We start from the raw sequence: 27,970 nt of genomic DNA, 5'->3' as shown, positions 1-27,970 counted from the left end.
ATGGATGGCAACATAATCACCTATGCAGCATTACCAAAAATCATTAAAAGGCTTTTAAATTTTACACATTTTAACATGTGGTACACAGAAAGATTTCCACACCATTACAAAAACCTGTAAAGAACCTGCAAAGTCAAGTTACTTCACCCTGTCTCCTGCATGCATACATTTTGACTTAAATCTGTGTTTTAGAACTTCTCCCTACTTTATTTTTCTATTATCTTCATCAACAAAATTAATTCAATGCCTGTAATGCTTAGGGACAACCTCCTTCAGAAAAAAGACTTTCAGAACAGAAGACCCAGAAGGAAAACTGATTAAGTACAAGTTTATTGTCAACATGCACAAACATGTTGACAGTGATATGAGTAAGTCCAGTAGTTAAGTTTTCTGATACTTAAAAAGAGAAGAAAGCTTTGTATCTATCAAACTCGACATGGATATCTAATGGTTGGACTTGATCTTTAGAGGTCTTTCCCAACCTCAACAATTCTACAATTCCGAGTGTGAAGAGACACTTGGATGATAAAAGATTAGACTCATCTTTTCTTTACAGTGAAAATATTGTAAAAAGTGCACTGAGAAGGAACAATGTACCGATATACAAATGAAGATGGCATTAAAAGGCAACAAGCTCTCAGAGTCAGCACATCTGCACTGCTCCTCTTGGGCACTGTGTTTAAAAACTCTGTTCATTCATATACCCCTGCAGTCAGGCCCAAAGGCTTTCTTACACCTGCTTCTTTAGGCCCTCTTTTGTAATTAAACTCAGCTTTCCCAAACTCTTTACATCTATAGCATCCCAGAATTAAAAGGCTACAGAAGAGAGACATATGGCAGGATATGGAATGTGCACATTAACAAAGAAAACCAAGCAACTGGCTTCTGCTATTTTCCAGTGTCTATTCACACACACTTTCCCTGCTGGCAGCTCGGCAGCACAGCCCAGTTCCCCTAGAAGCAGCTGCAGGAGCCACAGGTGGAAGCAACAGGAGTGTTGGTCTGCAGAGAGAGTCTCTCTGAACAGCGGTACTATGCTTAGCTGAGGACACAAAGCTCTTCCCCATGCTCCCATAAATGCTCAGAAGAGATATTAAAATGAAGACACTAGTATCACTCAAGCAATAGCCACCACACTCACCGATGAGACACAGTCACTTTTCTCTCCGAAGAGCATGACAGACCCATTAGAGTGTCATGGATCAGACTCAGTTCTTCTGGGGAACCAAGTCTTTCAATACAAGAAGTACTTTAAATCGGGACTTTAGGAAATTCAGTATTTTCAAAACTGCATTGGTAAACTCAGGTAGCAAAAAGCTTCCTCTTTACAAAGATGTACAGACCAGCCCAGAATAGCAAGGCTCACCAAGGGCAGAGTGTCAAACCAAAACCACTGGCTTCTTAGCTCAGTTTTCCCAGTTATGTCCTCTCTGAAACAATCAGGGGATCAGTGACAGAGATGAACAACCTTGCCATATTATGAAGAGGCAAAAAACTTCAACCCACAAAAAGGAAAGGATTCTTTTCCCATTACAGGTTAAACCTGGGAACAAATGTAGCAACTACATTCTTTAACAGAATAAAAAAGGAGATCTGAAACCACTACATATGCATTATGATTACGCAGAGCACTCTGTCCGACAAAATCCAGATTGAATTGATCCTTCTGAACTCCAGCCACTACATCTGCAGCATTAGCAGTACTGACTTCAGAACAAGTACACTTCAGCAAGTGTCTGTTGCCATGACAGACACATATGGAGTAATCACCTAGGTACAACCATGCAGTTGTTGAAATGGGGTAACAACAAGAGAATTCAACAGTGTCAGAACTGTCAGCACACTAACACCAATGATACCACACCATGAAATTGCTAATACCTTCTGTGGAAAGATGTGACAACATACAATTTGTTCCCTAGATCACAGGAAGGAGATCCTGGTGACCCGTGACTGGAAATGTTTTGGTAGCTCCAGGAAGTTCCAAAGAGAGTAAAACCAGATGAATGAGTCCTTTTACAGTCCAGTAAAGGTTTGCCAAGTTTCAGCTTTGTCCACTGCTGGAAGAGGTCCTCTCCTCAGAAGTCAGCGTTAGTGGGTCCAATACTGGAGTCCGTGAAACCAGAGAACAAAGGTGATGCAGCTCCAGATGGATCACACAGTTACTGAACTGACGCTGCCAGGAATATGCACTGCCCGTGGAACAGTGGGCGGCCACTTCCATGCACCATGACACTCCTTCAGCATTAGTCCACAGCAGGGTATCTCAAGCTGAAGAGTTTCTGAAGAGTTCTTCAGTTCTGACTATTCAGAGGAGAGACAGGTATCAAGGCTTGTCCTTTCCAGATGCAGAAGCTGATGTCAGGATGCTCTGGCAATTTCTTAAGAATGATGAGCATGATGTTATTATGTACATCAGAGGGAGACGCAATGGTAAAGAGCTTAATAACACCACTACATTAACCTTATGAAAAGTAGCCCCCACTCTCCCAGAACCAGCACAGCATGCTTATTTACCAGGTCACCGAAAAATCTGAGGGAGCTTCTCAGCAGCTAAAACTATGAAGAATCTACAGTGTCCATCTGAGAATTTGCTGCTCTCAAATTCTTAAAGCTAGAGCCCAGAGAGCAGAAATCCCTGTTATTTAACATAAAATCAGCTTGTGTCTTAACATAAAAGAAGCTTGTGTCTGCTACTGACAGGCAGGCAGACTGCTAGGAGCTATTCTGATTCTTCATGAAGGATGTAACATAAGCATTATTAAATAACAGACGTGTCCATCTGTCCTCTGGAAGTATATAAAGAGAAACACAAATTAGAATTTCTTCACAGTCTTAGATCATCCGCCTTTCTGTAAGAAAATCTGCTGAAAAAAACAGAGAGAAATGAAAAGGTGCCAACTAGACTGAACAAGTGCTGACAGAGCTCATGAAAGTGCAGAAAAATCTCATCTAGCTCTCAAGAAATCCAAAATAAGTAACTCAAGAGCACATACACCCAAACCTACAGCTTATGCATACTTTGTGGTAGGCTCTGGTTTTTAACAGATATATAGGCTATACTACATGTACATCTCTGTCACATGGCAGTCACTAAGGCAAAATAACTCAAAAAATCTAGGACTGACCACTAATATTTTTGCCACTATATATTCTATTAAGCCACTTTGTAAGATTACTGTAATACACCGCTGAAACATGATATGGGAAGATGTTGGTAGCTGGAGTAGGAGTAGCCATGCCACCATTACATAGCAACTTTTAATACCACTACAAATCTGGTTCTTACATTTCATCTTGCAGTTCCATGGACTGATGAATTTTTAGTCTCAACCACAAGGGATGAGAAAAGTGTTAAAATTGTAGGTGTTTGAACATTTATCTAAAATTCACTTTTGTAGTTAGCTTGTTTTCCTGTTTTGTTGGCTTCAATAAGAAGTTTTCTCAATTTTCTACTGAATATGATTGAGAGTTTAAGAGAATAAAAAATTGCTTTCCAGAGTAACTATATCAGAGTTAAAGATGATCAGAGTGCTATTACTTAAATGCCTGTTTTCAGAACACTTACAGATAAAAACACAACATCTATGGAAAGTATATGAAATCTAGGTACGGCAACAGGAGACATACAGAAAACTGAAAATTTGTCAGCAACATTTAGCTGAAGAGAACACAATCATTGTCTCCACTGGCAGCAATTCAAGAAAAGTATTACCTGAGAAAACTGAGAACAACTCCTGAATGAAGATCATGCTTTCCTTTCAGTTGGGAAAAAAGAACCGTGTTCAAGGGCTTATGGAAAAGAGCAGGCAGCAGGATCTATGTTACCAGCAGGCACCAGCAACACAGAACTGGTACAGGCTAAAAAGACATTATACAACTACTGAGAACAGGAGGAAGGTGATGGAAAGAGCTCCCAGAGGAGTGCTGCCAGCCTGATGACACAGGCATCAGATCCCCAAGCATACACATAATAAGGCCGTAGGATATTTTGGGAGAAGGTCTAGAGAGGAACCCACAAAATGTCATATTTATTTACACTTTATATGCCACAGACAGTTTGCTTTCCATTTCCAGTTTGGAGTTATACTTCAAGACATTGGAATTTGGTGGTTCACTTTCATCAGGACAGCGCATGAACTCTTGGTGTTAAACTTTGGAAAATGACCCATTTACTGAAAAAAACCCAATACTGAATGATCATGTGTAACCTGAGTGAGCTTACGTTTGTTTCAGTGCATTAAGCTCAGATTCCTGTTTTACTTCATAGCTCAATCTTTTAAAGAACCAAACATTGATTCTTTTGTCCTAGAAACAAATGGAAATTTGGAAAGTCAGTAACTGGGATTATGATACCCAGAAAGAAGTCATGGACAAGACAATGAACTACAGCTCATATGACTGACCAGAAGGTAACTAATATCATTCCTTTCTGAAAGGATGTACACACCAAGCTGCAGAAACTGTCTCCATGGTGTGCATCATACTGTTAAACAACACCACTTTTTCTCTTACTTTTTCCCAAGTACAGGAATAGAGGGAACAAAATATACATGAATTTTTAAGAACAACAAAAAGATATTCTTACATTAGGTGAGACATTTTGAGACTTCAACACATGCAGACACACCATTACATACAGGCTTGGATCAAGTCTATTACATAGGAGCACGCAGAATTGGATTTATAAGTGAATTCATATTTTTTGTGGGCTTTAACCTAAGACCAGTTTTGAAAATTACTGTATTTGCAGATAACTTTAATTCAGATGTATATGTTCCCATTTCAGTGTCAGTTTAATATCTGTAGAGTAAAACAAACATCCCCCAACAAACACAGAAACAAGAAAAAACTACCAAACATTTTTATGATGCTTGTTAATAACTTGACTGCAAACTAATGAAATGCATCTCTGCAGACTTAGGAAAAGGAAGGGATTATTTAGTGCATTTGTTTACCAAGAGCATCTCGTGATTGATTTCAGGGACATGAAATATCGTGTTGTCAAGATATCCAGTCACTGCCGGAAAGACACTATGAAAGCAGATGAGGTTGCATTACATTTTTTTTTGTTACCAATGATTCTACCAAAATGGCTTAAAGTTTTTCAAATTTCACAATAAGCAGGTACCATACCATACTGATTTGGACAACTACTGATTTAAGTATTTTTTTTTAACTTATACATATCCAACCCCAACAGCTTACCAGTCTAAAACTCACTGTAATTACTTTATGGGTGACAGTACAGGTTTAGCTAATGATGCCCACACAAATGATTCAAATAGGAGGTTTTCAACACATCCTGAGGACAACAGGCTCCACCTCCTGTGCCCACTGAGGCTTTCTATTGATGCTGTTATTGATCACTTATTATAAGAAAGAGATTAACAAGGAGCTTCGGAAAATATGTTAAGCAGCAAGGGGGAGAGGGAAAGAGGTTAAGGAAAAAAGCAGCAGAGATCAGGATTTCCAGAAGTAGGATGCGACAACATCACAGACAACTACACTTTACTCTGACAAACTCTTTTTATTTTGACATAACCTGGCACTGTTAGCTAACACAGCATCCCTGACCCACTCCTGAGTCTGGCCTCTCACTTTCAGCCTTGCATCATCCTCTCCCTACTGCTGACATAGCCATTTGTACAGCCATATGGTAAACCAGAGTGGGGAAATAAGCAATACAATTTTGGCAAAATTATTCCTCAGTCAGACCAATTCCCCAATATGACTCACTGTGCAGCGGCAAAAGCACTACAGCAGCACAAGGAGGGCAGCAGGTGGCCATGAGGAGAGGAAGGCTTCCCTCATGGTCAAAACAAGGAGAAGAGTAAAGGTATTAGCATCCAGCCAAGGGAGTATCATTCGTTCATTTTGTTAAAAGCCATTTCCAGAAAAGAACAGAAAGGTGAAAAATGGTGAAAAGATGAGGAAAATGTGAAGATAAATTCAAAACTGAAGCTTTCGACTGTGTATTTACTGAATTTGGGGCAGAACACAACCAGATAAAATAGGGTAATAACTAGAATCATTGATAGGATAATAATTTTTTAAATGATGAAGCTAAAGCAAGCATTTCAAATGATGAAAAAAATCTAAGGAAGTGTGCAAATTAAAAGGGGATTAAGAATGATGATAAATGGAATGGAAAGAGATGAAGGTGCAAAAACAGAGGGGCAGTCACAAAAAGAGACAACAGCACATTCTTCCTTGAAGCACTGGAGACCAGAAATTTCATGTATTCCCCACCACTTCCACAGCTACTTATGGACTATCACAATAAAAGTATGACTTTATTAAAAAACCAAAGCATAAATCAAACCTGTTAACTTCCATATGTCAGTGCTGAAATAATGCCAATCTGTTTTTATCCAAATCATCATATATATATATACACCTGAAACTGTTGCATCATTTCCCTACTTATCTGCTAAAGACCTCCCTTAAAATTTCCTGCATTATTTAGGTCCCTTTCACCACAGAACACACAAGGACTTGCATACAATACAGCAAACAATGACAATGAAGAATCATTGGGAAGAAACAAGTGGCGTGTGATTTGTTTTGTGGTGTCTGAATCATTAATTTGTATTTTGTTTCAGGAGGTGCCAGGGGACAGATTAAGACTACAGTGTCAATGCAGACAATTCTGAAAAGGTCAAGTTCCCCAAAACATCATGAAAATTCAGTGATAAAATGCAGCCAAAGACATAACGTGACAGAGGTGATGGAGATTGACAGAAAACTACTCTAAAAGGCTCCCTGTACTGTTTCATCTGAAGGCGGTGCAATGTCTGGCGTATCAAACAAAATGGAATGGTAGTTACCAATGCAGACATCAGAGACGTTTTATTGAAGCTGTGCTTAACTACAGAAAGAAACTGAACAGAATACACACTGAAGTGCTAAATCTGACCTAAACCCCTCTCTCTGTTTGTACATTAAGAGGTCTTCAAAAGTACAACATGGCTTAATACAATCCATAATGAGCAGCAAGACTCATCCTACTGTGTCTGTACTGGTAGAAGACTTCCACAGAACCTGGTATTTGCTGCACTTTCTATCTTCAAATTTATATACTCAGTAGGCGTACAAAAAATTTCTCCTTTTATCCAGTGATCTCAGAGTTTGACTGGGAAACTATTTCTCATTTATAAAGGAGTAGAACAAGATGCAGAAAACCAAGTAATTTGCCTGTCATTACACAGTGAGTCAGTGGCAGCAGCCCACACTGGTCATACATCTCTTGCTGTTCTTATCAGGTACTGGCATTAGAATAAGGTCTTTTATAATAGTTACATCCATATGTATCAACAACATGATCCTCACAATTTCAAATTTATGTTCGTTCTTTCTTTTGCTCAGAAAATGAACACTAAGCTTATACAATGCACTCTATTTAAAAGATAACACATTAGTGCCTTCCTCTTTCAGCCCAGTATTTCTTTGACTGAAAGATACCAGGAATGCTTTTGGGTTTCAGTTTACCAGGAGCATTTAAAAATAGTTAAATATTCTACAGGATAAAAGTTACAGCTATCAGTACCTACATGTTAAAACCAAACAAACCTAGGAATGGATTTATAATCAGTCTGTATGTGGCTACATCAAGGAAGGTTCACTGTACACAGGATACGAGTCTTACACGTCTCCATGTTATTCATCACTGTCAGGATTACTGAGTTCCGGATCTTTTATCTGATCCAAGTGAGCACTCCCGTTCTTATCTGCAGCACGTGCTGTGCCAGCCTTTTTGATGCAAAATTTTTCTCCCTGTGGTATGAAAAGTGACTAGTGCATGAGGGGTGGGGGGAGAATGATGATGACAGTACAAATGAACAAGGAACAGTAACACATAAACAAAAGATAAATTGTTAGAAAAAAGGTTAATTTATGCAACTCAAAGAAAAAAAATTCCTCTAGTTAACAAGCAATCCTTGAATCCCACAGAACTTGGCATAAATTCTATTATCCCTTAAGCATATCATCTTTGGCACACAATCACAGGAAAGATTGGATTTTATCTTGATCAATGACTTTGGCAGACCTTTCCAAAAAGAAAGACTGTTGTAATTGGTGCTAATACATTTTCCTACAACCTGCCTCTGCCTCTGCAGCAGAACTTTTACTTAACTTTCTTACTGTGTGCTCAGTTTTACTATTTGCCAGAATATTGATGGAGTCTAGACTTGTAATTCACAATTATTTTTCTTATCCTGCAGATGTCCATGTCCAAATAGATAAACTTATATTGGAAATAATCATTGCCACTTTTGCCAATGAAAGACAAAGAATGATATTCTGATGTGTGGAAATACAGTGGTTGTGCTATGGAGAGTTTCATGCCAGTGCATCCAACATAACTGGCTTAAAGCTTTCAGCTCAGGCAGCAGGGGGTGGGTTGTCAAGGCCAAGTTGATTATGTAGCTGCTTGATGTATCTCCTCCCAGCTGAATATGTCATGTAACTGTACAGGGATGGAGTCCAAAGACCTGTAACTGATGCCCAGTTGTGGGTAAATCAGAAAAGCAGCAGCAGCTGAAGGAGTAAGAAAGCAGGATCTGGTCCTTCCTTTCCTAACATCTGTCATTATTGGATCTTTCTAAGAGTTATTTGAATGCAGCATCCTGGATCTTGACCCACTGTATGATTGCTTCTGCTGCACCATGCCAATCTAAAGCCTATCAACCCACACCAGCAATGAGCACACACCCCCATCACACCCTGGTGACAGAAGATCATTACATGTACTGAGATGGTGGCACTGGACTTGGAAAGGCAAAGGCAGTTGGAGGAAACAACCTCCCCCTAGGAATGCTGCAGGCTCCCCACAGGTATAGGGAGCAGCCCCACCTATCCACATGCTCTTAAGCTTGTGTGAATACAACTCTTAAGCTGCCAGTGAAGGTATACATTCCCCTAAAAAGGCAAAGTATGGATAACATTTAGAATAATTATATCTTTAAAATGCACTTTGGAATCTGCATAGCCATAGATAACCTTGCTTCATAGGGTTTGCAGTGCTCAAGGGATGTGTTACTGCTATAGTCAATAGCAGTCAATACAGCTGTGAGAAGAGCTGAGGAGACATGGGCTTAACTGTGCATGGCTAAGCTAACATCTTCTGGAAAATGACTACCAGGCATCCGTGTAGGTCTTGGAACAGTAATTGCTACAGAAGAAAAATATTTATACACAGTAGCCAATGTTTAATTGGGCCTAGGGAAAGGAGAAGAAAGATCCCTATACATTTTTAGCTGTACCTGTCTATTAGACAGCTTAGTTAGCTTTAGGTTACAAACTGAAAGATGACTTTCCAGAGAGCAAGTAAGACTCTTCAAAAACAATTGAACTGATATAGAAACCAATGTTTTCTTTCTAAAACAGAGACTGACACTGAAATAATATTTTAAATTTACTTTTCATTAAAAAAGTTGTAAGCAGTTAGGAGTCCAAGTTATATACAATTTTTAAACTATCCCATGATATGTATTCACTTCTTACCTGTTCAAATCTTATGTTCCATACATATTGATACTTTCTGCTTCCCTGTATTTTGATAAATATATATATAGCATAATAGACTGATAATCTTATTGAAATATGCTGTAAATCTGAACAAGGACACAAATGTTAAGAGTGAGCTGTAATTAGTGGTGTTGCCACCTTAGTCCATTTGACAGTCAGATCCAGATGTTCCTGTTGATCGGCCTTTTGTCTGTCCTATTAGGCCACCAGTAGCAGCGTTCATTTCCAGAGAAACCAACCTCAGCTGGTTTCACCACAAACCTCTTCAAGTAAGAGGCCATTATTTCAGTTTGTTGTCATAAGGTCAGTAAATCAAGATATGAGTACATCAAGATATAATGCAGATCACTGTTAAAATGGAGATTCTAACATTGACACTAAAACTGTAAATGTGTCTTATCAGTTGATATCCAATTTATGCAATTCCTTTTTAAAATTAAGACCTTTCAAAGCTCTCTGCTTTTTCTTTCCAGGTGTATTCTCACACAAAAAACAAAGTCTGGAAAGAACTGCACAAGAGAACCTGTCTTAGAAGACTGAAGTATTTCTTAGAAAATAGCTTTATAAATACATTTTTAAAACATAATCTATGTTCTATAGACACGAATGAATTTGACTCTACCATGACAAGTTTACCAGACAAAAAATTTTAAAATTCTGCACTGAAGCTTTTTTCCCCAATATATTCACAATCACCCCTAGTTTGTGCTGTGGGTGAGACTTTCAGAGCTGCTATCCCTCAATTCTCTTCTGTTATCCAAGCCAGAAATAAAGATCATTAGCCAATGCAAGAGTGGGTGCAGAAACTCTTCCAATACACTTTGCTCTAATGGTGACCCACAGATAAGTATTAGGTGGGTTATCCTTGCTTGTGCTTTGCATTGGGAGCTATTACTTACATCACTATCACCATTCCCAAATTCCTTTCCTACTTGCCAATTCATGACTCATAAATTCAAGGAGAAGTTCTTCCGCCTGAAATACTTGATTTTGTATTATTAAATAATATTAATTTTTTGAGTACTCAAATCTTGAGTTTATCTTATTTGCCTTATGGCGTAATCCAGTTCTCTGATATACTAAAATTTTTTCTGAACTCTGTATTATCTACAGCTTTCAATAAGAAGAGACATAAATGAGATAGGATTAATTTCAAGACTCATTTTTGAAGAGCATGACTAATAATGCTTTTAGAATATAACAGTTTGCAGGGCTCTCTCTGGTCAGCTTCTGATCCAATTTATGCTTTCTCTGCTGATCCCAGTAGTTTTCACAACCCCTCATGGACACTGTATCCAGTCACTTACGGAAATGTACATTCGATCTACTTCGTTCCCAGTAACACATGCTTAAATCTAGCAAGAAGTGTCATCAGTGTGTTCAGAACATAAGAACAACATTTATTCTTAAAAATTAAGTTAGAAAACTGTTTTCTGAAAACATAAATTTCCTTTATAAGTTTGGACAATTTCTACACTCTATCAAGCAGGCATAATTCACTGCAAAAATACAGAAATTGCATACAAGGTGGTTATACACCAATTCTGCTGAAAAGGATCTTAGAAGGTAAGTGGGAAAAAGAGAGTATTTTTAGTAGGTCATAAGATACAAACATAAACCAACTATGTCATGCTGTTGTAGAGAGGGAATTCCTCATATGAGGATACTGAGTCAGGCGCACAGCCCACGGGACAGATGAAGGTCCTCTCTCATGATTCTCAGTATTGCAAAACCTCAAAAAGATTCGGTTTTAAGCTTCCTAAACCAGATGCAGGTTAAATAAGAACAGTCAAGAGCCTGTTCCAATACCAAGCAGTACCAAAATGAAACACGTGAAAAAGCAGAATAATAAACAAGAAAGAATTCTAATTACTTCATCCAATACTGCAGAAATTGAATGTATTACAGCTTTTTTCAAGCACTTGGAAACACAATTTTTATCCATATATAGCTGATAGAATGTTTATTAAGACACTCAATGTTACACCTATTAGATAGTAGCTTTAGTTTTTTTATCATGGTATGGAGGAGTCCAACACACTCACAGACCCTGCCCTGGCAGAAGAAAGCACTTCTGGAAAAGGAATGACAAGTACAAAACACAGTAAAGTGGTCAGGGAAGGATTTGGTTCAAATTTAGGACTACATTTTTTGGTCCCTGAGATAAATTTTTAACAACCTGTTCTACAAGCAGGATACATACTTGCACATACTTTGAAACCATGGTCAATAAAAGGGATTACCTGACAATATGGAGCTATGAAACATAGTGTGCTGTACCAGGCAGTACTTAGTTCTTGCTTATTTCTATAATTATATTTAATTTTATCCACATTTCAGGTTTTCTGGCACCTACTTGCATGAGCTGGATAGATTGCTTCTTGCCCAGTCCTCTCCATCTCCTACCATTTCTGGTATTTTCGAGGGGGTTCTTCCTCTTCTGTTTCTCCCTCTTGCATTCGAAACAAATTACAAACATTTGATGCAAAATGTATCAAAATGTTTCTGACATATTTGAGGTTGCCTGTGTAAGAGCAGCAGCGCAAAAGAGGATTAGTAATGTCCACAGTGGTTTCAAATAAAACATTACGTATTGGGTTTGTCTTGCTTACTGTCATAAACTGTATTTCATAAAGAAGCAGAAAACAGAAAAACATAAAATACAGAAGGATGCTTGCTTTTAGACAAATCTAAAATTATCTTTAGCATAACCAAGTTTCCCTAACTAAACCATTTTTAGATGCCATTATAATTTCTTCCATCTTATAAATTTGTTACATTCAAAGCACCTACAAGAACAGAGGAAGGGCAAGAACGTGTTTTAGGGGAAAAAAAGCCATGTTTAATAAACTTCAAACATTAGGCTTACAAATTGTGCCAGCAACGTTCCATTATCTTGTTTCAATAAATGCTGAACAATCTGGGAAATTAAAAGAAGCTTCACATTGCAGTGACAAAATTAAGATAGGTTTTGGTGCACCTATCAGTCAGTTGAAATGCAGACATTAACATACTAACTTTGTGGATCCTTGAATGACATAAGTGTCAAGATGAAAGCAGCTGACTCAAATGCAATCTGAATTAGACAGAAGTGGAAAAGGAAATGGAGAAGAACTTTGAGGAACCAACAGAAGATCCAACTTCACTTTCTATACTATTTTTTTTAAGATAACACCATAACAGCACTCAAATCCTAAATGCATGTAATTCCAAATGACAACACTGAACACTAATGGCCCTGCAGTTATGACATTGTCTGTGTTACCAATCCTGCTCCTCACCATACTCTACCTTGCCTCTCTTTCCCCTCATCACCACCAAAACCCTTCTCAAGGTACAGCGTAAATTTCATCTGAGTCTTTCCACTCCAAGTGTTAGGACAGGGAAGGACTAGAAACAGGCCATACTTCCTATGTCTCCACCAAGATGAAATGTTTCTCAAGTGCCAAAACATGCACCTGCTCATGCAGCAAGGTCAGTGAGGAGGGGACTGTGGGTCTGCATCTCAAGGTGACTGGACTGGTGGCAGCAAGTCTCAGCATCACTTGGTTCTCAAGATGAAATTCCACAAAGAAGCTCTTAACACCTCCTTCTCCTCACACAGAACCAGACTGTCTGGTGAGCACGAATTAGGAGATTGGGAGGGTGGGGAAAGGCTACTGTCATCTAAAAGGCCCTGCTGGTAGCTTAACTTGGTTTTCTGAATTATCAGCAACAGAGAAAAATAAAACTAGAATACAGAAAAACCCATTAATCTGAGTACCTTGCTGACAACCAGAACAAAACTCTTCCCTTCTAGATGTGCTGCCCACCCCAGGTAGTAACACTGTACCCTCACCTGACGGAAACTGCATGCATGAGTTGCCCAAAAGCAACAACACTCAAAGGGTTCATTTATAAGGCAGTAAAGCACTACTGAACACAGAGTGCTGTATTTCACATCACATCATCTTTGAGCTACTTCAAAAGAAAAACACCATCAATTTTCTAAAGCTTCTGGTGTGCCCAAACCACCTCCTTGGAGATAATCTCACTTTCTAGAACCCACCTAAGAACTTCAGGATCAGAAGGACTGTTCCAGACAACATGGCCTGAGGTGTAATGTGAACATTAAAGCCTGGAAGTACTTCCAGTGTAACCCTGCACTACCACAGGCTGGTCACTTCTGTGGTTGTTAGCATCAGAAAATTGAGCATTTTGGAGGAGAGGATATGCTTTACACTGTATCAGTTGAACAGAGAAAAATTAACCAAACAACTCCATTCTTTGAAGACTTTTTTTTATATTTTCATCACAATATAAGAACAGGAAACTATGCTTAACATTTAGTTGACCTCTAAGGAAAAATCCACTAGTGAGTATTTCACTGACAACCTTTGCACAGAGCTCAACATGCAAATTAACATGAATAGAGCTTGCGAGAAAAGATTAAAATTACACTGTTTTGGAATGGTGTATGTAAATACATCATTTTCAAATGAAACTGTCAAACATCTTGTTGTGGTGGTAAAAACCAAATCACTATGCAAAATGATAATACAAGAAAAGTCAATTGTATGTTTCTAATAATAAATGCTCTTATGGCTTTTGAAGTCACAAAAAAACTCTTGGCTGAATTGAAGCATTGATTTCTGTAGTTATTTATGTGCAGTTCCTATTAGAATTCTATTGAATTCCTTGAATGGTGAATGGAAGTGCTTTTGAAAACACACACAAAAACTGTTAAACAAGGGACAAAATAAATGGAGAGTGTCGCATTGCCAAAAAAAGTTTCAAAAAGTCAACAGAACATTTCAACATTTTTTGAAGTGCAAGCATGTATGACATGGTTTGACAGAAAATAAGTCTAATACAAAAACAATATACAAAATATATTTCCCCATCACTCTTGAAGAGGAGCATAAACACTTTGCTTCTCAAACATTATTTCTAAATAACTTGCAATACTCTTCAAATATAATCTATAGTAAAACATAGTTCTATTGTTAGAGAATTTTAAAATGCTATCACTCCATCTTTTTGTCCACTATTCACCCAATACGATGATATTTTATTTACTATGTATACAGACATATCTGAAGTGTACAATGTATGTTAATTATGCTAGGAAAATAAGGATATTTATACATTGCAAAAGAAAAGGTTTCACTGTGTGTTTTTCTGAGTACTAACAAGAGACATTTAAGTCTGGAAAGCAGATTTTTAGAATGTAGATTTCTGTTTACAGCAGAAAAATAATAACATTAATAAGTTTATCTTCAGCACTTCTGTATCTGCCTATTTTTAAGTGAAACCACATTTGTTTTCTCATGGGAAGTAATGAACACTTCTGAAGAAATCTTACCGTAGAGTGCTCTTCAACAACTTAAGTAGTATCTTATTTTGAAGCAATTTAAAATTATTATTACAGCACTACTAAATACATCTAAAGATTTTTTTTTTCTATTTTTCCTAATTACTCATTGCAACTCATTCTGCTGAACAACGGCAACTCCTTTGAATCTGCAGTTACACATCTTTGTCCCTAACACAATGACATGATTGCTATCGTGTGCTGCTCTCTGATGAGGAAATCTCTGGTCATAGAACACATCCCAGCGTAGTACACAACTGCTGCAGCACACACAGTTATCATGGCACACCACAACACAAAATATATTCAAATTAATATGAAAGACTTCAGTGGGAAATGCCTTTTGCAGATACCACAGTAGCTACAATCATTTCCCACAACAGTTGGAATGAACCTGTCTGGCAGACATACGAAAAAATATACTGTAAAGAGGTGGATTGGAAAATGCTTACATCAGTGTAACTTAGAAAACGGGGATTTGACAAAGTAGCTTTACTGGCAACATAAGTTCTATTCAAAGGTGGCTGAACATGAGCTGAAGTTTCAGATGTTAATCAGGTTTCTCTTTCAAGCTACTCTCTCACATACATTTCATTAGTATAATTTCTACAAAGCACCTTTATTTGTTTTCTCAGGACGGTGTATGTGCTTCCAATGCCAAAGAAGTTATTATCTGTATCACCCTTATGCAGAGAAGAATGCTTTTTATGAAAATCCTGCAGAAAGCATCTAGCATTAATGAGCTCACATATAGCTTTCCTGTAAAAGGAGGGAGAACACATGTAACTGGGGAGGGGACAGCACCAGGATCATTAAAAGGAGGCAATGCTTTTGCTAGTAACTACAACAGAGTCTTTTAATTGCTTACTTCAGTTTTATTAAATAGCTTACAGCTATCTAGAGAATTTCCAATCTTTCATTTAATTAATCTCAAGAATGAAGGTCTCCTGCAGGAATTTCCTCTTGGAGGACTTTTTGTCAGATGTTCATTTTCAATCTATTTTCTAGTCCTCTGCTGAGGAATTCTGTTCTAAGTGTAACTGTATATATACATCCTTAGTAGTTACTCACACCTCATTTTCTTACTGTATGTCTCTCCATCTTTCAAGTGGCATGTTTTTGAAAGTAGCGATATTTTAATTAATATCTTTATTATGTCTGTTATTCAATTCCATAAAATTTACTTAACTATTGCAAAGCTTGAAAATAATCCAGAGTTTCTGCAAGCATGGGGATTGTGGAAAGTCAAAACCAGCTTTACCAAAAGAACCCAGGCAGCATCCACCATACTGCATCCCTCCCCAGGTGCACACACAGGCACTTCCCCAAGCAGATCTAGGAACTGTAGAACAAAATAGTCAAATCTATACTGTGAGATAAGGGGAGAGACAGTATTACCAATACCTTAAGTCTCTTAAGTAATAGCAAACCTATTAAGTGAAGATGCTCAAAAATTGTAACCACATCACACCACCCAGAACAGCAAAGCAAAGTAAGGTTTTCCCAACAACAAATTCCAAAATTATTTCTGTAGCCTAAATTTGAATATCTGAAGTTTTAAAAATTCAAGCCACTTCCAGCCTGAGTAGTTTACAAATTTGACTTACATGATATATGTTAATATATCATACAATGAAAGGAGAAGCAAAATATTAATCAGTGAAAGGTTAAGAAAGGTAAGAAACTTTTGTCACCATTAGTGGTTGGTCCCTCCTCACCTAGTTGCATGTACAGCAAACTTGAGAAGAGATGACAGAACCACAACTAGAAGCAACTGTAACAGACCTTAGTACTGAAGGATCTACACCAGCAGTCTAATTTAAGCTCACAGGAAACATGTAAGCCAAAAAAATATTCAAATCATTTTGAGGTAAGACCCCATAAGACAACCATCTGGTCAGCTTATTCCATTGTAATACCTCTTCTGCATTTCAGTTTCTCCCTCCTGTGGTTGTGTGTAACACAGTAATTTCAGCACAGTAACTTCTCAACAGATCATGAGATTTGCTGACATAAAAAAAAAAAAAAACAACAAACCTTTCCTTTTTCACTATGTTTACCAAAACCCTACATATTTTAAAACCATTGCAGGGCAGCGTTCCCTTTCCTCTTTCCCTTCTCCTCTTCCCGATTTAGACAAAAATTATACACCCCTTCAGTTTTAGAGGCAGACACATTCCAGTCTTTCAAAACCTTTTTTTCCACATTACATCCTTCCAAATATTAAAGAGATCTGCTCCACAGAAAGCAGGTGCACTTGGATGAGCTAACAGGACACCCTATCTTCTTACAGAGTCAACACACAAGCCTAAAACATAGTAAATGGGGAATTACTTGTAGATTAGGATTCCCAAGACTCATCCACAGCCTCATTTGCACTCAAGTACTAAAAACAGACTGTGGCATCAATCCTAACTGAATCCTACCTCCCAAAAAAAAAGGCAAGAGCCTCTTCCAAGGGAAGTCTTATTAGCAGCTCACAGTTTGGAGGTTACAGGCCACAGATTTAAAACTCAAATGCCAAGTTCCATAAAATTTTATTTCTAAGTCAAACTCATTGATACACATCCCTTCTCCAAAAGTAGAGCTCTTCTAAATAAGGGCACTCTATAAACTCAGGAAAACATTTTAAGAGCAATACTGAGGCTATATGCAGTTTAGAGACAATACAAAACTGGCATATGCAGTGCACATACACAATTCATACGGGAAAAAACAACTTACAATGCAACACATCACTGGACATCAGCATCGGTCATCTTTAACCCTATTTACACACCAAAAGACAAAAATATGTCTCACTTTTTCAGATGACATTAAAAGCTTGTTGCATGTATCAAGACAGACAAATGCAAAGTGACATATGCTAATTTTAACTCTCTCCAAAGCCAATTTTTCATGGGAAGACTGCAGGTTTTTTCCCTAAAAACATCCCTGAATTCACTGACAAGGTTAATGGAAACAAAACAAACCCAGTTTTATTATGTGATCTTCCTCCTAAATTACTTGTCATTTTTTTAAGCAAAAGCATTGAATCATTGCTGTAAAATCTGAGAAGCATTATTTTTTTTCTGTACCAAGAGAAATACATCACATCTTGGATTATCTTTTTGTTCAAATCAGTTATAAGAGTTTTAATTACAATTACAATTAACATGTTTTGCAACTTATAACTATTTGACATGGCTTAGGAAAATGTAAGGGAAACACAGAAAGAAAATATTATAAATAAAGAAAATGTAAGGGAAAGCACCATCATGAAATTATCTCTTGGTCCAGATAAAAAAAACTGTTCTAACATGGAAGTTCAGAGACCATTAATAGCAATAACTGTTCTTCCACTGACTGGTATATTTCCCACGTGCTCTTATTGACCATGTGGTAATTTCTCTACCTGAAGGACAGGAATTAACATTTCTAGTTCTATTCAAGTCTGAACTAAGTGTGAAGTTACTTCAGCACTGCATCTCTGTTGGCATATACAAGAGAGCACAAGTTCTGCTCTGTCACACCTGAATCCCTCCTTTTAAAAACACAGCTTTGCAGTGCTATCAAATCCACTTGCTTGACTCTTTTGCAAATACCACCTTCCGCTGTGACCAGAAAACACAGGAATCTTGCTTGTTAACCTCCTATAAGACAAAGCATGCCAGCGTATCTCTGAGACAAAGGAGCCACAGCAGGCTCTTTTACCAGCTGCTGCTCTGGTTTACATGGACACCGATCTGCTGCAGATACAGTTTCAATTTTTGGTTTTAAACCTGACTGATGCCGTAACAAAAAAAAACCAAAAATAGCAGACGACTTAAGAATCGTTTTCTCATCTAACAAAACACCACTTATGTAACTTTCATTGCACTCAATGATTAACACTAAAGTTTCAGAGCAGTACTGATATAACTCATTTCTGTCTTTTGCAGCAGACACAAAACATTGTTTGAAGGGTTGGTTGGTTGGGTTTTTGTGGGTGGTGGTTTGTAGGTCAGAGAGATGTTGGTACACAAATGCAAAAAACTGGCCAAAGGACTCAGGAAAAGCTAAAGTACACTCAACTGTCTTAAAGGTTAATATCCTTTTGGAGACAAAAGGAGGGTCACTTGCTTAACCCAAGCACATTTAACAGCACAAAACCAAATCAATTAAAATTGTTACTCCTAGCAAACACCAGAAAAGAGCTTACATTTAATTTTTTTACAATTAGCTTATTAAAACTATCAAACAAAATAGCAAAATCACATAGAATTTAATATCTTCTGACTAGAACATCATCCCAAGAAAAAGCACCAGTTAAAACGTTTTGAGTAGCAGATATTTAGTGATTTTTAATTTAAAGTCTAAAACCCAGGTTAATAAGAGAACTTACTACATCCTCCTTAAATCTGATCTACAGCATTCTAATTAAAAAAAAAAATCCAAGTATGAAAATGTTAATCTCTAGCAGCACTACGTTTGATTGTCATTTGAAGATCTGGGCTTTTGGTCATGCAGAATAATTCAGTTATTATTCTCTAATCTAGTTACCCTGAAAAAGATAAGAAATACCCAGAAAGGCAATGTAAGAATGCACATGCCATAGGAAGTGGATTGTCTATTTCTTCCTCTTTAATCTTAGGGTCAGAAGGAAAATTGTGAAGTGGCAATGAAGAGCTCACTTCACACCCCAATCAGTGAAAATATTTCCCAAAGCATTCTTCATTACAGATCATAAGTACTCATAATTAAAAGACTGTTTATTTTTAAATGGATATTAGCCATTTCCCCCTTCCTCATGTAACTGTAGAGATGGCAGTGTCTCATAAACCACACAAATGGAACTGCATTTATCATCCAACAGTCACTGTGAACTTGTCCAAGTAATTACAGTGTGAGACAAAGTAGTGTGCCAAGAGAGGTCCAGCTGCATCACCCTACCAAGCCTTTTTTTGAAGATGCATAAACTGAGAAAGGAGGAGCCAGTTCAATTCTCACATTTCACAGAGAAATTCATCGAGTTGTGTTTGATCCACCTGAGAACCTCTGTGACCATAAACTGCAATATTGTCTGGCATGTACTGGGACACTGTGCATACAACCAGCACAGACTTTAGTGTGCTGTCAACCACATTCTTTTAACCTACACATCTGGACATTGAATTCTGGTAAGACAGCACATCAATAAAACTTCTGGGAACCCTTTAACTCCTATAAACTTGAAGTAATTTATTTTGTGACAAATTAGTTTTCTAATAACTCTGAAATTCTCCAAAATAAGGATGGAGATTTTGAATATGTACCTGCATATATAATATTATAATAATTACATATATTTTTTAAAACTCATAAGAAACTCCAAAATTTTAGAAATTAAAGGTTTTCAAAAGCCTACAGGAAATTGTTTTTGTGCTACTTCAGTGGATTACAAGTCCTGAAGGAAAAACAGCCTCTGTTCCCAAACAAGCATATATCAACAGCTGGTCCAGACAGCAAAGACCTGCTGTTGATTACCAGCCCACTGCTGAGCTCCTTGGATTTTTTTCTCCTGCTCAGGCCATTCTCCCCTCCCTTTTCTCTTCCACCTTCACAGTTCCTTCATTCCCCCATGAACAATTCCATATTATATACATACACAAACCATTTTTACAGTTATTTAGGTTGGAGCACATTAAAACCCATGAGAATTTTATGAAAAGTGACAACACCAGAGTGAAAGTGTGGTATTAAAAAAAAAAAAAAAGCACAGTCAACCATCTGCTGAAATATTCTCTTGTTTGACCACTTTATAATTGGTGAGAATGGAAGTGAGGTGACACAGAAACAGGATGTGAAGGCATGGGATTCATATGATCTTGCACCAAATTTAAACCCAAACTGGGGGAGGGAGGGAGCAATGCACAATCATGACGAATCAGAGGATCAAACTATTGGTAGTAAGAAGACCCAAGAAGACAAACCACAGAAATGTAGTGTTTATCAGTTTAAGAAAAATAGTCTTAACATTGACTCCAACAACAACAAAAAACATGCGCATGACTACCGTGTGTTTTAATTAAAGTTTTGACCAGTTGAAAAGTTAAAACAGAATATCCAATCCACTATAATTTTCAGAAGACATTTACCCAACCCACTGACTACATCCAAAGTCTAAACTGCCTGGAGCAAGCTATTCTGTTTCCCACATACAGGCGAGCTTATGGCTGACCCATCCTGGTTATCTTCCCCTCCAGTTTAACTTCCACTCAATTCTCCAGAACACGCTTGCAGAGTGTGCATATGTGCACATAAACCAACGCACAAAACTCCCATGTGCACTCAACAAACTCCTCATAAAGTAACAACCATGAATAATGACCCAGTGAAATGGAACCCCCAGATGCTGCTCAGGACCTTTCAGCAGTGCTGTTACAATATGAAAGAAATCTTTTACAAGTCCCTTTATCCCCGAGTAATCATGTCACACCCCATTGTATTAGGCTGCCAGCCCTGGAGCCCTGCATGCCCAAAGCCCCTATGACATCACACAAACACAACCAGTCACATACAGCAAATGAGGCCTGTATTTGTCCTGATGTCTACTGAGTGACAACCAATGTTTGAGCTCCAGTTCCTGCAGCAACTTTTGTGTAGGGATCCCTCTGCCCAAACAGGGGTCACTGCAGAATCTGAGCCAAAATTAGGTACCCTGAGTATTAACTTACCATATATTTCAAATATGCTAATGGCAGTGACATGTAAATAGTACTATATGAACTCTGCTCATTAACAGAGAGCTCATCCTCTCCACAGAGTAATTAGCATTACTTCTAAGATTACAGGATTTTGGTTTTTATTCATGCCTTACAAATATAGCTGCTAATAACAAATTAATTCTAGTCACAGAAAAACAGTATTGGCTGAACTTTCCTGCTGCTATAGCGAAAGTGTACCCAACCCTGAAAGTATTTTTAGCAAGGGTGTTCCATCAATACTGCTATGTACAACCCAAATTAGACATTAACAGGACATGAGAATTGTAAAGCATGGCAACAAACAATACATTTCACGGACAATTTTGCTGAACAAGAAGTAACCATCAAGTACGCTCTAAATAGGTAAATCTGATTCCAAACAAATTTAACTGCAAACATAAGGAAAACATACTGAAAGGTGAAATTATTTAATACATTTCTGCTAGTAAGAAAAATGCATTTGTATTTCAATGTTTAATCTGACTTTAAAAAAATTACAATTAAATACACACATCATCTAAAAATACAAAGAAACTGTAATGACAACAAAATTATAGCAAAAAATCAGACGAATAGTACATTTCTGAGTTTATAAAGTATAAACTTGCCTGGGAAACGTATTGACACACATGTACATATTTGTAAGCTTATCACCCAGAATCCTATTTTATCAACATGGTGCAAGCCAGAATCATGCCAGTATGTAAAAACAACTTTTTAGGTCAGTGAAGCAAGAAATCCATTGTCAAGAAAATGGCATCCATAAGATTACAATACTGAATATATTATGTTCAAGCAATGAACTGGAAAACTTTCCTACTATATACATATCTAATAAAAAATGGGTTTACCAATTCTAATGTAACTCATTCCTGTACGCCTGCAACGCACATTTACAATGTGAAGAGCACACAATGTCTGCATGCGTGTGAACACGTCGGTGGCTCCCAACATTACAGAGCACTTATTTGCCAAAACAAGCAGGCAAACGTGCACTCACAAAACCCCCTTACCACAGAACGCTGAGTTTAGCTCAGGGCAAGAGAAATGCCCCGTGGGTGAGCAAATGTATGTGCACACTGCAGTCTAACAATTATTCTTGAGCTGAGATCCATTAGCACTTCTACAATACACAAATATTTTCTGTCTCACAGTTCAAAAAAATTTTAACAGCTTGGCCACACTGAAGTCCTGGATGGGTGCAAATAGCACCATAAAGTTCATTCACGTGTATTTTGCATCTAAACGATGTGTAACAGACCAGAGGTGGGAACATTTCACGTACACTGGCAGCTATCTAGTTTTAGCTACTAGGTCTTCGAGATTTTTGAAAGGAAAAAGACGTTATTCCTCTTCCAGCCGGTGCTGCAACAGCATGCACGAGTTAACCCATCACCAGGTACACGGAAAGCCTCTGTCGCATATAGACACAGCGATTATACAAGCCTTCTGCTCGAGGGAGACACTAAAAATGTACCAGAGGAATGCAACGACAGCACTCAAACCTATTTTCCCTGCCCATAACCAGGGCAACGCGCACATGTGCCTAGAAAGCACAGGATCGCAAAGTTTTATATTAAACACGCTAAAATAAAAATGCGTTTCAGGCGTTCGGCAGAGTTCACCGCATTTCAGAGACCCCGACCTGCCCCCGCAGCTCGTTCCCCTCGAGGCTGTTTAAGCGCCCCCCCCCCCCTCCAGCTGCACACAGCCCCCACACCCCCTTCGTCAGTGGGGAGCCGGCTCTCCTGGTTTATTCGGAGGGGGGAACCGGAGGGAGAGCGCACACACGCGCTTCCCCCGCTCCCCAACAGGGCTCAGGGCAGAGCCGCTCTCCGCCCGCGGCGACCTGAGCGCAAAGTTGCGGGAGGGGGAGCGGCGCGGGGGGGGTCACAGCACAGAGACGCGGCTCGCAGCACCCCTCGTCCCCCCAGCCCGGAGCCCCGAGCGCGCCGGCGGCCGCCTTTACCTTCATGTAACATCCACGTCCTGGTTCCAGATGGAGCGGGGAGCGCGGAGGGAAGAGGCGCGGGGGCTGCGCGCTCGCGCCGCTGCCGCCCCGCGCGACCCCCAACCCGCCTCCGCGGGCGCGCGCACGGGCACGCGCCCCGCAGACGCTCGGGCACGCGCAGCGCCCGCACCCCCCGCGGGAGCGGGATCGAGACCGGGAGCGGAGGCGCCGCTCGCCGCTCCCCCCCTCAGTCTTCCTGCAGCGCCCGCCCGAGCCGCAGCCTCGGGAGCAGCAACAGCAGCCGCCCCGCGCCCCGCCGCAGCGGCGAGCGCCGCATCGTACTGCGGTGGCTGGGCGAGGGAGCGGGGGGAGGAGGGGGGAAAAGAGCTGGGGAAGAAGGGGACGGAGGAGCCCCGGGGGGAAGGCGGAGGACACCCCCACCCTCCGGCCTCTCCTTCCCCCCTCTCCTCACAGCGACCGGCCGGAGGGGCCGCGAGGGCCGGGGCTCTCCCTCACGGGGCGCGGCACTGCCTCGCACGGACCGGCGGCTGCCCTGCTCCCGCCCAGGAGGCAAAAGGGACCGGGGGTAGCTGGAGCGGCGGGGCGCTGCAGAGGCGCCTTCTCTGCCGGCGAACGAGCGAGCGCCCGTGGGGGAGGAGAGGGGAGGACCTGCAGCCTCCTCCCCTCATCGCCGCCCTCCCGCCCGCCTCACGCGGGCAGCATAGCAACCAACATGGCAGCTGCGCAGTCAGCCGGCGGGAGGCGGCCCCCGAGAGCTCGCGAGAGCCGACAGGGGGCGGGCGCTGCGCTCTCCTTTCTATTGGCCTTGTCGTGTGTCCGTAAAAGGGAGGGGCAGGACCGAGAGTGCGCCTGGCGGTCTGATTGGCTGGGTCTGCCACGGCTGAAGGCGGCGGTGAGCACGGATTGGCCGGCCGAGCCGTCACTCACGCCTGCAGCCGTGCGCCGAGGCGGGAGGCCCGCGGCGGCAGTCGCTGGATTTGCTTGGTTCTCGCTGCTCTCCCTTGCCTGTGGGACGGCGTTCTGCTGAGGGAGGTTGGCAGGCTCATTTTCTGACCCGCGCCCTTCGGAGGGAGAAAATGAGCCACAGAGGAGCAGTGGAGGTGTCTTAATGTCGTAACCCTCCGTCTTGGTCACATGGCCACCCAGCCTCACCCTGCAAATGTCCCAGGGGGTCATTACTGCCTGTAGGTCCTTGCGGAGCTTTCCACAGTATAAGATATATTGTGCCTCTTGGCCACATAAAGATAGTCATATGTGGCCCATGGGAAGTTTTGCGTTCAAAGACGTGGTTTAACACAACTCGGTCCTTTGATGTACTTACACTGTGTATGAAAGAGTTTGGTTAAAAATGTCTTTAATGTCCACTTAACTAAAATACAACCTCTCACAACAAGCTCTTTACCTAATAACAGACACATAGAATATATAGAATCATTTAGGCTGGGAAAGACCCTTAAGATTACTGAGTCCAATATTTGGGAATGAGTTCTTGAATTTCACAAATTCCTAACCATAGCAAGATGTGGAGTAATACTGAAGGAGTTTGCATGTTCTCTTCCAATTAGGAAGCTTTCTAAAATCTCATTCGTTTGATGTTTGCAAACCTTATACATATTGCCAACCTACACTGTTCTTGTGCCAGTTTTGTTCTTTTGTTTAAGTAGTCCTTCCCTCTTAGCAGTGTTTTTCCCCAATTACTTTTAATAAAGCAATCGTACCCCCTCCATGTTAATAGGCTTAATAATCCAAGGACCTGTAACCTCTCCCATTTCCTGAATGAGTATTAGAATATACAGGATACTCCACATGACTTCTTTCAGGAACAAGTTGAATCGGGGGTAAGAAGACTGAATTTGGGTAAGACAGTCAAGCAGAAATTTCAGATCACAATCTCTGGAGTACTTTTATATAATAGACTTCTTAATGATAACGAGTAGAAAAGTTATAAGTTGCTGAGATTTACATTTTATTAACAAAAGTCTATAAGATGACAAAGTTTGAAATATGAATGATTCCCCTGGATTGAACAATTTCTAGACTGATGATTTCATAAAGCCCCAAAATAATACAACATCAGTAATGCCATTCCTTACTACATTCATGTTTGTCCAGCTCTTCTTGAACATCTCTGTAGTTATAGAGACAAACTTATTGTGGTGCATGTAGAGACATCCAGCAACTGCATCCTGCATTTGTGAGCTGCTGCCAGCCTCTTGAGCAGGGCATATGTTCTTCTGTGCATTACAGGCATCCTTAGCTGCAGAGCTGTCTTGGTTTCCTGATAATTTGGATCACGTCAAATTTAGTCACAAATTGCATACACAGATTGTAATCCATTTGCACTTAAGCTTCCAATTCTGCCTCTCACATTTTCATATCATTTTCTTGTGCATGGTTTGTATTAAACATACAGTTATGCTCAATTTGAGAAGAACAATAATTAATACATTACTTTCAACAGAGTGTGATAGAGCAGCAGCAACCCAAACCACTCAATGTGGTGACCGTGGAACTACACAACATTGTTTTGGCAAATGTAACCTTGCACTGTTACAAAGGGATTTGTTTTGCTGATCTAACACAAAATCAGTGACCGTACAGATACTATATATACATTCCAAAGTTATTTCCTTGCAATACATTGTCTTTTCTGCATTTTATTGTTTACAGAAGACTTGATTCAAAGCCCTAAATCAAGGCAGTGGAAGATTCCCACCATTTGCAGAGTACTTCAGGTCAGGCCTACTTTGCAAGAGCGCTAAACACATATTGAGACAAAGTTCTCCAGCTCATGCTCTTACAACAGCAGTGGAGCAGAACTGCACTGTGGGATGTTTGAGTGCAGACATTGCTCAGACCTTACAATGCAGAGTTCAGCAAAAAACTTACTTTGCAGAATTCTGAGATCCATGTTGTATGCCCTGAGCAATCACTTCCCAAAATTATGAATGAGAGAAAGCAAACTGAAATGTCACTTTGTCAGTATTTACTTGAAAGTGCACATTCCTTTCTCATGTAAAAAGTGCATTCAGCTCAATTCTCTTTCAGGAGCATGGCTCTTTCATATAACAGCAAATTTTTGGCTGTTGTCTGCCTGTGTACACGAGCAATGAAAGCTGAATTTTGTGAAGATATTTTGCATAGCAAGAGTTTAATTTTCAAACCAGTGCATGGGGATTTATCTGTACTCTGTTGATGTATTTTGGGTAGGATATGTTATCACATGACTCGTTGTGTCCTGCTAGTTAAACACCAGTATCTTAAACCATTTTGTACAAGTTAAACGTCTTGTGTAAATATAGAAGCATACAAAACCTTCTGCTTTACCTAACAGATCTGTGGTATATGTTTGTGCCAACAACCTTATTACTCATGCAAGACCTGCCAACCAAGCTGTGATAATTTATGTGAGAAAAATGTATATTAAAAATGTGAATGGGATTTTAAGCCTCTCACTGAAATACATGCAAACTGCTTTGTGGCCAAGAAGATGCACTTAAACACTGCATTAAAGCAATTCAAGATAAATGACTCTCGCCACAGGTGGAGTTTAGCTGTGAAAAGAGGAGACAAGGCACTTAATCTTAACGTTAAGCTTGATCAAGTATAATATATGTTTATAAGCAGATACATTTTCTATAAATTAGGGTCCTAATTCAGCAAAGCCCTTAGAACATACACACGTTACTCAGGGAACAACCTTAAAGTTGGCCAAATCCCAAGTGGGAAGTGCCACTGCTCAGCATAAATGGCAGAGAAGTTTGTGCTGGAACATGGCTTTGGGATCACTGTTAATACATCCATAGTCCATAGTATGGACATAAATACTGAACATGGGTGTTTGGCAGTGTCCTAAACTAGGGGGACAGAATAATTTCACTGCCTGGGACAGGGACTCATTTTCTCTTTAAGTTTGTGCAATACCTGGTGCCATAGGGCTCCACAGTACTAATTGTTAGAACACTGCAAAACAGTAATTTGTGGTAATAAGCCTGTTGCAGCTATCATCCAATCTGGAGGCTGGCTGTATTTCTTTTATAAATATATTTAACAGATAATGCTCAGAAATACACTGAGACTGAAAGGGAATGGAAACATCAGTACTTAAAGTTTCTGGACCATATTTCTCTAAGTCCCTTTTTCTTCAGCCAGCCTTTGACAAACTCCTTTGCCTTTAATGCACATCAAAGTACCACAAGGTTGAACTTCTACATAGCCACTGCAAATAGCCGAGCCTTTTTGTGAAGTCCACTTGTGCATTCACTTGCGGAATACTGTTATTTTCTGCTTCTGTCCAAAAGGAGTAGCATAAACTCTGGCAAGTAGCATAAACTCTGGAAAAAAAACCATAATAAACCAGGTCAAAAATATTTTGAAGCATAAAATTTTTTCCAAACACATCAAGAACAG

At 39.7% G+C, this 27,970-nt stretch overlaps 2 protein-coding genes across 6 annotated transcripts in view; both read right to left on the bottom strand.

Moving 5' to 3' along the window:
* PTPN4 (protein tyrosine phosphatase non-receptor type 4) overlaps nucleotides 1-24,251 on the bottom strand; it is a 112,656-nt gene extending 88,405 nt beyond the window's left edge. For 2 of the 3 annotated variants that reach the window (XR_011152013.1, XM_069021003.1), the window contains exon 1: nucleotides 23,558-24,251. The gene's annotated coding sequence lies outside the window, so the exon portion shown is untranslated. Of the gene's footprint in view, nucleotides 1-11,887; nucleotides 11,921-23,557 lie in introns of those variants that run through there. The other variant, XM_069021004.1, reaches the window with a different exon arrangement.
* A 1,266-nt stretch (nucleotides 24,252-25,517) lies between these two features.
* Nucleotides 25,518-27,970, bottom strand: part of TMEM177 (transmembrane protein 177) — a 66,511-nt gene continuing 64,058 nt past the window's right edge. For all 3 annotated transcript variants that reach the window (XR_011152007.1, XR_011152011.1, XR_011152012.1), the window contains one exon: nucleotides 25,518-27,894. The gene's annotated coding sequence lies outside the window, so the exon portion shown is untranslated. The remainder of the gene's footprint in view (nucleotides 27,895-27,970) is intronic.

The sequence above is a fragment of the Aphelocoma coerulescens genome, chromosome 7, assembly GCF_041296385.1.
Source record: "Aphelocoma coerulescens isolate FSJ_1873_10779 chromosome 7, UR_Acoe_1.0, whole genome shotgun sequence".
NCBI lineage: Eukaryota > Metazoa > Chordata > Aves > Passeriformes > Corvidae > Aphelocoma > Aphelocoma coerulescens.
Note: the sequence above shows the minus strand (reverse complement) of the source record. Positions and strands in the feature narration are given on the sequence as shown.